Raw genomic sequence first — 9339 nt, 5'->3', positions numbered from 1 at the left:
AAAAAAGAAACCCTGCCTTCATGGAACTTACATCTGAGTAGTGGAAATCAGGAAATCATTTCAACAGCCTCTCCTCCCCCTAGCCTACTGGCTAGGGAATGTCCCTGCCCTGGGTATCCTGGGTAAGAACCTACTCTGGCTTTTTTTTTTTTTTTTTTTTTTTTTTTTTTTTGCCGTACGCGGGCCTCTCACTGTTGTGGCCTCTCCCCACCGCGGAGCTCAGGCTCCGGACGCGCAGGCTCAGCGGTCATGGCTCACGGGCCCAGCCGCTCCACGGCATATGGGATCTTCCCGGACCGGGGCACGAACCCGTGTCCCCTGCATCGGCAGGCGGACTCTCAACCACTGCGCCACCAGGGAAGCCCTACTCTGGCTTTTTGAGTGAGTGCTTCATGAGAAGAGAGACCATTTTAACCTGCAAGTAAATAAAATGTTATTGCTTCTCTTAGGGTTTATAGGCAACCCAGATCTATGAATTAATTTACTCAAGATTTAATTTAAAAATAAAAATCAATGTTATTTAGGTTCATTGAAATAACAGCTAATTTCTTTTCTCTCCAGAGTTTAGTCATTGTTCTGATATTGAATAAAGATCTGTAAAAATGAAGATTAAAAATACTGCTGTTATGAATCTTTTAAATGATAATACAATCTAGTTATGTTCATTATGTTTTTTTCATACTGAAAATGAGACTATCCCTGAAAACGGCAACTTGGGACTAAAAGAAATCTACACAAATTCAGATCTGCACTCTCTTTCTCATCCCAGCGCAAGGAGTAACACAGGAGGACGCCGTTCATCCTAGATGCATGCACAGGCTTTGCTGGGTGCCTCTCCTAGCCAGTGGGTGATCCCAAGATACCTGAGGTTTCCAGCCTACCAGACGCTCAGCTGGAGGAGGGCTGACTGCAATTTTTAGCACCACTGTGGTTTCACTTCATTTGCTCAGAACAGTATCGTAACATGGGGCTCAGACACCCTCAGGGGTTCAGCCAGAGAGCCGACCTGGGGGAGATAGGTTTACTATGCTCCACAGAGGCTTTAGAGTGAGGGAGAGCTGAGGTAGGAGGAGGAGGAGCTATGACACACACAGTTATGGACTGGCTGATCTCTCCAGTACTTCTGAGAGGGGACAACAGTGGGCTGGGATTCCTGTTAACTTCCTCTGTTCTCCCAGGCAGGTCCCACAGAGGGTGCCTCCTCACCCGCCTATACAGAGCACTGGGGTTGGGAGCACAGCTGGGCAACGTGGGACATATTTTGACCCCTCTGTACTCGTAGGTAAGCCTCCTAGGGCACACAGAATTCTGAATGCAGCCAGTGGTGCTAAGTGCTTTCCCCTGCACAGAGCTTCGAGCTCTTCCCTCTTCCTCCAAGCCTGGCACCTGGGCAAATGGTTTAACAGTCTTGTTCCCGAAACCCTCAAGATAACCCCGTGAGGATGGTGCATCATTCACATTTCACTGAAGGCTGAGATGAGTCTTGGAGAGCCTGCACAAAATGCAACAAGAGGGTCTCCTCCTTGTGGCGGCGGCTAGAGAGCAGAGTACGAACTGCGGCAACCGGAGTCATGGCAGGACAGGCATTTTAAAACTTTCTTCCCCTCTTTGACCAAGTATTAGCTGAAAAAAGTGCAGCCAAAACTGTAACCAAAGAAGGCATTATGTTTCCAAAACAATCACAAGGAAAAGTATTGCAAGCAACGGTAGTAGCTGTTGGATCGGGCTCTAAAGGAAAGGGTGGAGAGATTCAACCAGCTGGTGTGAAAGTCGGAGATAAAGTTCTTCTCCCAGAATATGGAGGCACCAAAGTAGTTCTAGACGACAAGGATTATTTCTTATTTAGAGATGGTGACATTCTTGGAAAATACGTTGACTAAAATAAGTCACTACTGAAATGGCATCACGTGAAGCTAGCTGCCCATTCCAGTGAAGTTCTGAAATCTTTCATCATGTAAATATTTCCATGTTTCTCTTTTATAATAACTAATGATATCTAAACTAATGGGAAAAAAAGGCAACAAGATTCAGAGCAGGAACTGTAACCGAGCAGGACCCCATGGGGCCTTTGCTGAATAGACACCCTCCACCCCCATGTCCTCTGCCTGTCTCTTGTCTGCAGAAAAACCTTAGCTTCTTAGGCCTTCCCTGATTTCCAAAGAGTAAATTTAATCAGAGAAGTGAAAAGACTGCAGAAAGAAAGGAAACAGTTAAGCAAACCAAAATAATAATAGTTTAGCCATTAAACAAAGTCAAAGACCTTTAGTTCCTCCTCAAGAGCTATAGATAATATTCTGAGCCATGTCCTTTGAGCTGTTTTGCAGGTAATGAAACCCCTACCAGGTGGGAGAAGTTAACTGTATGCTGCCCACAAGCACATAGACCCCAGAGCAGTTGGAACCAGAAGGTTGATGGTGTTGACTCCCTCGCCACCAACCAATCAGAAGAATGTCCACAAGCTGATCACACACTCCACAACCCCCCTCCCTCACCCAGTCTCTAAAAACCTTTCCCTGAAACCCACTGGGGAGTTTAGGTCTTTTTGAGCATTAGCTGCCTGGACTCCTTGCTTGGCTCCTGCAATAAATGCTGCACTTTCCTTCACCACAACCCAGTGTCAGTAGATTGGCTTTACTGCAAATAGGCAAGCAGATCCAGTTTGGATCGGTAACAGAACCACAGCCATGTTTACTAAACCTGAATCTCTGCATTAGTCAGGGCTCTCCAGAGAAACAGAACCAGTAGGGTGTGTGTGTGTGTATGTCTCTATCTATATGTCTCTATTTTCTCTCTCTCTATTTACCTTCCTATCTGTAACAGAGGTTGATTTGAAGGAATTGGCTCCCATGATTATGGGGGTTGGCAAGTCCAAAATCTGCAGGGTGGACTGGTAGGCTGGAGACTCAAGGAAGGGATGATGCTGCAGCTTGAAGCAGAAGGCTGTCTGGAGGCAGAATGCCTTCCTCCAAGGCTGACCTAAGTTTGTTCTCTTGAGGCTTCAGCTGACTGGATGAGGCCCACCCACATCATGGAGGGTCATCTGCTTTACTCAGGGTCTACTGATTTATATGCTAATCACATTTTAAAAACACCTTCACAGCAGCATTCAGATGTGTTTGACCAAAATACGGATACTATGATCTAGCCAGGTTGACACATAAAATTAACCATCGCTGTTTCCATAATTGTTAGACATAACGTAAAAGAAATTAAGAACAAAAGTAAGCTTCTAGGTTAACTAGGACCCCACATTTTTATAGCACTTCTAGTTTTTATTCTATGTTTATATTAGACAGAGGTTTCTTTCCAACATCATTCTTGTGCAAACATGAAAAGAAAATTAAGATTTCCTAGAATTCTTCATCAATGATGCCCCATGTCCTGACACTTCAGGAGCGAGGATGCTGTCAGAGTTGCCTCTGGGATGTTATTCCAAGCTGCAGACACCCCTCAGTAAGCTGGAGGGTGGTGTTTTATTGCTTAGGGTGGGCTGACTTTTTTTTTTATATATTTCAGCAACAAACAAAAATGATAAACTCATCTACCTCTACAGACCTTCCTTCTTTGGGATACATAAAGCACTTGATTCTGGTGGGCAAGGAAGTGTAGACTCAAAGTCATGTCTTAAAGAGGCTTACCTGTTCCATTAAGATGAAATCCAAGTGCCACTCTCTTCCCCCCATCCTTCTGTGCACACAGCACCATCTCTCTTCAATGCAGGGTCAAGTGTAATCCCTCTGAAGATGTTTTAACCAGCAAATCAAACTCAGCACATGAAAAACGGTGACACCATAAACTGCTGGGACCAGGTGTGCACAAGCCTGGGCCATGACAACCAGCCCTGGACCTGGGCGGGGGCACGACTCCCAGCAATTTTAGAGGTGATGGAATGTGGAGGAGATGTGCACCTTAGAATCCATGAACTATTCCTACAGCTCATTCACTAGAAATACTGAATCTTCAAAAGTGGCCCACCATCCAGTGAGCATGAAACAGCCTGAAGAGGGGGCGGCACTGCCATCTGTATTTACCTAATATATTACCTTATTACTAAAACCTCTAAGTTTCAAGCTGACATTTCATTACTTAAATAGATGTCATCTCCTTTATAAACAGGCCAACCACACAGCCCAGTTTTCCTGGAAGAGCAAATTATAAATGGTGCTCCTCTGTAAAGTGTCCAATTTTGGACAATCCCAACCTGCAAGGTCAAAACCCTTTTTTTAAAATTAATATTTATTGGAGTATAGTTGCTTAACAATGTTGTGTTAGTTTCTGCTGTACAGCAAAGTGAATCAGCTACAGTATACATATATCCCCTCTTTTTTGGATTTCCTTCACATTTAGTTCACCACAGAACACCGAGCAGAGTTCCCTGTGCTATACAGTAGATTCTCATTAGTTATCTATTTTATACATAGCAGTGTATATATGTCAATCCCAATCTCCTAATTCATCCCACCCCTCCTCCCCTCTCCCCGTATCCATATGTCCATTCCCTACCTCTATGTCTCTATTTCTGCTTTGCAAACAAAGAACACTCTTTGACATAAATTGCAGCAAAATCTTTTTTGATCCACCTCCTAGAGTAATGAAAACAGAAACAAGAATTAACAAATGGGACCTAATTAAACTTAAAAGCTTTTGCACAGCAAAGGAAACCATAAACAAAACAAAAAGACAACTCTCAGAATGGGATAAAATATTTGTAAACCAGGCAATCTCCAACATATACAAACAGCTCATGCAGCTCAATATCAAAAAAACCAAACAACCTTAACAAAAAATGGGCAGAAGACCTAAACAGACATTTCTACAAAGAAGACATACAGATGGTCAAGAAGCACATGAAAAGATGCTCAACATCATTAATTATTAGAGAAATGCAAATCAAAACTACAATGAGGTATCACCTTACACCAGTCAGAATGCCCATCATCAAAAAATCTACAAACAGTAAATGCTGGAGAGGGTGTGGAGAAAAGGGAACCCTCCCACACTGTTGGCGGGAGTATAAAGTGGTACAGCCACTATGGAGAACAGTATGGAGGTTCCTTAAAAAACTAAAAATAGAACTACTATAAGACCCAGTAATCCTAACTCCTAGGCATATACCCAGAGAAAACCATAATTTGAAAAGATATATGCACCCCAATGTTTGCTGCAGCACTATTTACAATAGCCAGGACATGGAAGCAACCTAAATGTCCATCAACAGAGGAATGGATAAAGAAGATGTTGTACATACATACAATGGAATATTACTCAGCCATAAAATAGAACAAAATAATGCCATCTGCAGCAACACAGATGGACCTAGAGATTGCCATACTGAGTGAAGTAAGTCAGACAAAGAAAGACAAATATATGACATTGCTTATATGTGAAAACTAAAAAATGATATAAAATGAACTTATTTACAAAACAGAAGTAGAGTCACAAATGTAGAAAACAAACTTATGGTTACCAGAGGATAAGGGGGGGATGAATAAGTTGGGATTGACATATACACACTACTATATATAAAATAGATAACTAATAAGAACCTACTGTACAGCACAGGGACTCTACTCAATACTCTGTAATGGCCTATACGGGAAAAGAATCTAAAAAAGAGTGGATATCTGTATGTATATGTATAACTGATTCACTTTGCTGTACACCTGAAACTAGCACAACACTGCAAATCAACTATACTCTAATAAAAATCTTTTAAAATGTTTAAATTGATTTGAAATAAAACAGACAAACAAACAAAAACAGAGATATGCTCCTATTACCATTGTTCTAAGGAAAAATCCGTGTGTGTTTCGAGTCTCTAGTGCTGGACTATTTCTACACAGCACATCTGTTATTGGACATTATATTAGTCTGCTAGGGCTGCCGTCACAAAATATTGGGGGACTTAAACAACAGACATTTATTTACTCATGGTTCTGGAGGCTGGAAGTCTGAGATCAAGGTGTTGGAGGTTTGGTGTCTCCTTAGGCCACTCTCCTCGGCTCCCCCATGGCCACCCTCCCGTGGTCTTCCTCTGTGCAGACACATCCCTGGTTTCTCTCCCTCTTCTTGTAAGGATCAGGTCCCCACCCTCATGACCTCCTTTATCCTTAATTGCCTCCTTAAAGGCCCCGTCTCCAAATACAGTCACACTGGGGTTGAGGCTTCAATATATGAAGTTTATGTGGGGCCACAATTCAGTCCATAGCGAATGCGACCTTCCGGGAAACTCTGAGACAGAGCAGGTCATTGATCTAAAGGTGGTTTCCATGAGCTGCTTGGTGTCATGGGTACAGTTCATTCTTTCATTCAACAAGCATTTACTGAGCTGCCTGATGCCTGATGTGTTTGCTGCCCCAGGTGCCCCGGCTATGGCAGCGGACAAGTCAAGAGCAGGTTCCCATGCTCCTGGGTTGGCATGTGGGCAGTGGGGGAAAATACACCTAAAATAAACCAGGCAGTTTCTGGTGCTGGTCAGGCAGGCAGAGGAGGGAGGTCAAGGGTACCGGGCCTGAGATGTGATTTTTCTCCTGCTCACTGCACCAATCAAGAGGAAGGACCAAACCTCCCAGGGGACGGCCAGGAGTAAACCTGCTATAGCCCTGTAAATGCCCAAAGTGGGCAGCGAGACACTGCATCCCAGCAAGATGACCAGTTACTCTCAGCTCAGCAAACAGAAGTGTCACCCTGTGTCTTCCGGCTTGCCCATGCACAGGGCCGCTGGGAGACCGTGGGAATGCCACACACAGAGGGAAGACCTGTACTCAGGGAACCTGAGGCTTTGACGGCGGGCAGAGAGAAGCCTGCCCCTGATCTGGAGGGAGCCACCCTCTCACCTCTGTGACAAGGCCCAAGGGAAAGAGCAGTTGGGCCCCTGGAGGTGCATCAAGTCGGGAATGCTAGGTGCACAGACGGGCGGGAGAAGATGAGGTGGCCGCTGAGGCCCTCAAGGAGGAGACGGGGCTGAGGGCTATGTGGCCAGGAGGCAGCCACATAACCAGCTGGAGAAAGCTTTCTGAGCAGAGCGAAAATCAAGTGCAAAAATCTTAAGGCAGGAGTGAGTCTGGGGTGGTTCCTGGACCAGAGAGAAGGCTGGAGTGGCCGGAGGGGACCCAGCCAAGACAAGGGGCACAGAGGGGCAGAGGGCTGGGCTGCATGGGCCTGCAGGTCACGGGGCAGAGGGTGGGGGTGGGCTTTGTTCTGAGCGTGATGGAAAGACACCAAGCAGAGGAGAAACACCACCGGATTGTGTCCCTGAAAGACCTCCCTAGCCATGGGGCAACAAGGGGATGTGTGCAGAGCTGGAGTAGCCACGAAATCAGGGGTCAGTCCACTGAGACAGGAAAGGTGTGTCTGGGCCAATGCCAGGTTCATGCGGTGAGGGGGTCAGAGCTCATCAAGGGGAAGGGTGATGATGGCGACCAAGCCGATTCACCTACCACCTGCTGGGTGATGATCCACGACCCACATCGGGGATTTGCACAAACTGTCTCTTTTCATCCAGACAGTAGTCCCAGAGCTTTGTTTTTCTTCTCAATTTGCAGATGAGAAAACACTACCACAGGTTGGTTCAAGATGGTGGAGTAGAAGGACATGCTCTCACTCGCTCTTGTGAGTACTGGTATCACAGCTAACTGCTGAACAATCATCGACAGGAAGACACTGGAACTCACCAAAAAAAGATGCCCCACATCCAAAGACAAAGGAGAAGCCACAATGAGATGGTAGGAGGGGCACAATCACAGTAAAATCAAATCCCATAACTGCTTGGTGGCTGACTCACAAACTGGAGAACACTTATACCACAGAAGTCCACCTACTGGAGTGAAGGTTCTGAGCCCCACGTCAGGCTTCCCAACCTGGGGGTCTGGCAACAGGAGGAGGAATTCCTAGAGAATCAGACTTCGAAGGCTAGCAGGATTTGATTGCAGCACTTCGACAAGACTGGGGGAAACAGAGACTCCACTCTTGGAGGGCACACACAAAGTACTGTGTGCGTCGGGGCCCAGGGGATGGAGCAGTGACCCCATAGGAGACTGAACCAGACCTACCTGCTGGTGTTGGACGGTCTCCTGCAGAGGGGGGGCGGGCAGCTGTGGCTCACCAAGGGACAAGGACACTGGCAGCAGAAGTTTTGGGAAGTACTCCTTGGCGTGAGCCCTCCCAGAGTCTGCCATTAGCCCCACCAAAGAGCCCGGTAGGCTCCAGTGTTGGGTCGCCTCAGGCCAAACAACCAACAGGGAGGGAACCCAGCCCCACCCATCAGCAGTCAAGTGGATTAAAGTTTTACTGAGCTCTGCCCACCAGAGCAACAGTCAGCTCTACCCACCACCAGTCCCTCCCATCAGAAAATTGCACAAGCCTCTCAGAGAGCCTCATCCACCAGAGGGCAGACAGAAGAAGCAAGAACTACAATCCTGCAGCCTGTGGAACAAAAACCACATTCACAGAAAGACAGACAAGATGAAAAGGCAGAGGGCTACGTACCAGATGAAGGAACAAGATAAAACCCCAGAAAAACAACTAAATAAAGTGGAGATAGGCAACCTTCCAGAAAAAGAATTCAGAATAATGACAGTGAAGATGACCCTGGACCTCGGAAAAAGAATGGAGGCAAAGATCAAGAAGATGCAAGAAATGTTTAACAAACACCTAGAAGAATTAAAGAACAAACAGAGATGAACAATACAATAACTGAAATGAAAAATACACTAGAAGGAATCAATAGCAGAATAACTGAGGCAGAAGGACAGATAAGTGACCTCAAACACAGAATGGTGGAATTCACTGCTGCGGAACAGAATAAAGAAAAAAGAATGAAAAGAAATGAAGACAGCCTAAGAGACCTCTGGGACAACATTAAACAGAACTTTGCATTATAGGGGTCCCAGAAGGAGAAGAGAGAGAGAAAGGACCCAAGAAAATATTTGAAGAGACTGCAGTCGAAAACTTCCCTAACATGGGAAAGGAAATAGCCACCAGTGTCCAGGAAGCGCAGCAAGTCCCATACAGGATAAATGCAAGGAGAAACAAGCTGAGACACATAGTAATCAAGTTGGCAAAAATTAAAGAGAAAGAAAAATTATTGAAAGCACCAAGGGAAAAACGACAAATGACATACAAGGGAACTCCCAAAGGTTTACAGCTGATTTCCCAGCAGAAACTCTACAAGCCAGAAGGGAGTGGCATGACATATTTAAAGTGATGAAAGGGAAGAACCTACAACCAAGATTACTCTACCTGGCAAGGGTCTCATTCAGATTCGATGGAGAAATCAAAAGCTTTACAGACAAGCAAAAGCTAAGAGAATTCAGCACCACCAAACAAGCTCTACAACAA

General features: G+C 45.4%; 1 pseudogene; it reads left to right on the top strand.

Moving 5' to 3' along the window:
* Window positions 1-1571: 1571 nt before the first annotated feature.
* On the top strand, window positions 1572-1880 carry LOC116749084 (annotated as a pseudogene).
* Window positions 1881-9339: the final 7459 nt, after the last annotated feature.

This window comes from Phocoena sinus, chromosome 2 (genome assembly GCF_008692025.1).
Source record: "Phocoena sinus isolate mPhoSin1 chromosome 2, mPhoSin1.pri, whole genome shotgun sequence".
Taxonomy (NCBI): Eukaryota; Metazoa; Chordata; class Mammalia; order Artiodactyla; family Phocoenidae; genus Phocoena; species Phocoena sinus.
This window is presented reverse-complemented; position numbering and strand designations above follow the sequence as displayed.